The 2,618-nt window shown below is 49.4% G+C and overlaps 2 non-coding genes across 2 annotated transcripts; one reads left to right on the top strand and one right to left on the bottom strand.

The window, feature by feature from the left end:
* The first annotated feature begins 953 nt into the window (after positions 1-953).
* Positions 954-1,035, top strand: TRNAS-AGA (transfer RNA serine (anticodon AGA)). The gene has a single exon. It is a non-coding gene; the product is annotated as a tRNA-Ser (tRNA).
* An 886-nt stretch (positions 1,036-1,921) lies between these two features.
* Positions 1,922-2,003, bottom strand: TRNAS-AGA (transfer RNA serine (anticodon AGA)). The gene has a single exon. It is a non-coding gene; the product is annotated as a tRNA-Ser (tRNA).
* Between the last annotated feature and the right edge of the window lie 615 nt (positions 2,004-2,618).

The following is a 2,618-nucleotide window of genomic DNA, read 5'->3' as shown; positions in this document are numbered from 1 at the left end:
GTGTTCCGAGATGATGTCGGCTGTCAGGTGGAGTCCAGCGATTTCGGCAGTGGTGGATGAGGAGAAATGGCGTATACGGCACTGCCTCTCAACACCCGAAGCGGGGACGACGCATGCAGCGGTGGCAGAGTTCCTGTTAGCAGAAACGGAGCCGTCTGTGTACAGATGAACTCGCGCGCTGTAGTCAAAGTCACTGCGCTGTGCGGTTTCCTGTCGAATTGCACAGGTTGAAGTGGTGCGTTTGGCTCGAATTCCTGGTATGGTGAGCTCGATGCGAAGGTTAAGTGCTGGATGCGGTGGTGGGAACGGAGGCGCAGCAAGGGAGTCAGCCCCAACGATGAGATCAAAGTCACGTAAAGCTTGCGCCATGCGTGACTGTGACGCGGCGCGGATGTCGTTAAGAAGTTGTTGGGTGCCAGGCGCTCGGTGGTGACGTTCAAGGTGGTTGAGCGCGGTGCGTTCTGCTCGGAGTGAAACAGGCCACACACGAAGTTCGGCATAGGTCGGGCCAATTTACGAGCTTCGGGGTAGGCACGCAAAGCGTCGCATGGCGATGCGCTGATCAGTGTCAAGGGTCTTCCACTGATTAGGGCGTAGGCGGATTAGCGGGAGCGCGTAGAGAATGCGTGCAGTGGCGATACCTTCATACAGGCGAAGTGGGAGGGTGGGTGTTACGCCCTCTCCACGAGCGAGTAGGCGAGATGCCATGGCTGCTATGCGCTTGTGAGCGTTGCGGAAATCTCCGACTGCGGCATTGAATGCCAGCTTCCTGTCGATGCTGAGTCCCAGGTATTTGCCGCTAGCTTGCCAGGGCAAAGGTGCTCCCTGTAGTTGCAGGGGTTGTGTAAGCTTGATGCCAGCGCCGCGAGTAAACACTATGATGAAGAGAGCCAATTGGTTGTTGCTTGCGACTTTGTTCTAATTTATTCCTGTAAAATCGTTGCGATAGGGCTGCAGTCGTGGCCGAGCGGTTAAGGCGACGGACTAGAAATCCGTTGGGGTCTACCCACGCAGGTTCGAATCCTGCCGACTGCGTTTTTATTTTTTTTGTGTATATTTTTACGTTTTTTTTACTAATGATAGTGCCTACACGCTAACCGAGAGCATTCTGGAGGATATTATGCTTACGTTTTGCGCTTGTTTCAAATTCAAAGCTGCAACAATAACTGATTACATTGTGGCGCCATCTGATGTAATCAACATGAACCATGTATGTCGACCGTGGCCTCCGCGATTATGCGCGCCGTTGCTCTGCCGGAGCTGATCTCAGAGGCCACGAACGACAAACCAGCCTATCCTATTTGAGCTTGAAGCGGCCAAATAGTTGAACGATAGGCACTATACTGTAAAAACAGTAATATAGTATTCGCGAATTAACCAATCTATGGGGCACCTGGCGGCGCAGGCAAGCAACGAAGAGTGGATGTCCAGTAGCAGACGCCCCTAGCCAGCCTCACCGCTACACGTTAGCATAACGCTCATAAGACCGCAAAAACCGAATAAAGCGAACGGGAAGCGAAATCTTAACCGTTCCGCAGTCCGTGAAACGCAGTGACACATCATTTCATAAATCTCGTTCGTGCTGTAACGATCGGCGACGGATGATTGGCCGTATTGCGATTTTACGCGTATCTTGAAAAAGTCACATCGACAGTACTATTTTCGCCAGTTATGCTGGTACGATTTCGTCTTTGCTATTGTCGACTATCTCTTCCTAAAGTTACTGAGGTGCAAAAGCCTTGCGCAGCTGTTATCCTCGTACTCACATTTGCTATTGCAAGTCGACACGCATAAACGAATGCAACTGGGATCAGAGCGCATCTCAAGCTGCTATTACAAAGTTAACGTGTTAGCGTGTAGGCACTACCATTAGTAAAAAAAACGTAAAAATATACGCACAAAAAAAACAAATACGCAAAAAAGCAGTCGGCAGGATTCGAACCTGCGTGGGGAGACCCCAACGGATTTCTAGTCCGTCGCCTTAACCGCTCGGCCAAGACTGCTTTTTTTTTCTTTATTGCCTGGCTTTGGCTCATGACATTATACAACAAAAATACACATAACGCTATATACATACGACACTGTCGTGGTCAGCCAGCACGAGACTGGCTTCGTCAGCTTAAAATTCCCGCAACATACACAACGGCTCTAGTCTTGAGAGCCACTGGGGAGGCTCCGCAGCTGCTTTTTGGATTGCAAGAAACCAGTCCATGCTTTCCCGAAAATAAATTCGGGCCGGTCGTGCGTCTTTGTCACAATGGTAGCCTGCCATTCTGGAGCGCCATATACAGTGGAGGCCCAAGAGCATTATGAGATCAAAAGGTGCCCCATCCTCATTATCAGTGCTTAAATAGCGAATTCCGTGCGCGTCAAGTGGTAGCTCTTTCTTTATGGTCCTTTGTAACGCGTCCCAAAAATAAACCTCTTCCCAGCAATGCAAAAAAACATGGTCTATTGTTTCAGGCTGTTTACAAATTAAGCAGTTCGATCCCCACGGTAAAAATAAATCCTTTCCCTCTAGAAACTTTTTAACTGGTAACGTCCCGGTGTGTAACGTAAAAAAGAAAGAAGTCTTTACTCCTGGTGGCACCTGCATTTTCTTCACCCTTTTTAAAATA

Source organism: Amblyomma mixtum, chromosome 3, assembly GCF_055824585.1.
Source record: "Amblyomma mixtum isolate Tamu chromosome 3, ASM5582458v1, whole genome shotgun sequence".
NCBI lineage: Eukaryota > Metazoa > Arthropoda > Arachnida > Ixodida > Ixodidae > Amblyomma > Amblyomma mixtum.
This window is presented reverse-complemented; position numbering and strand designations above follow the sequence as displayed.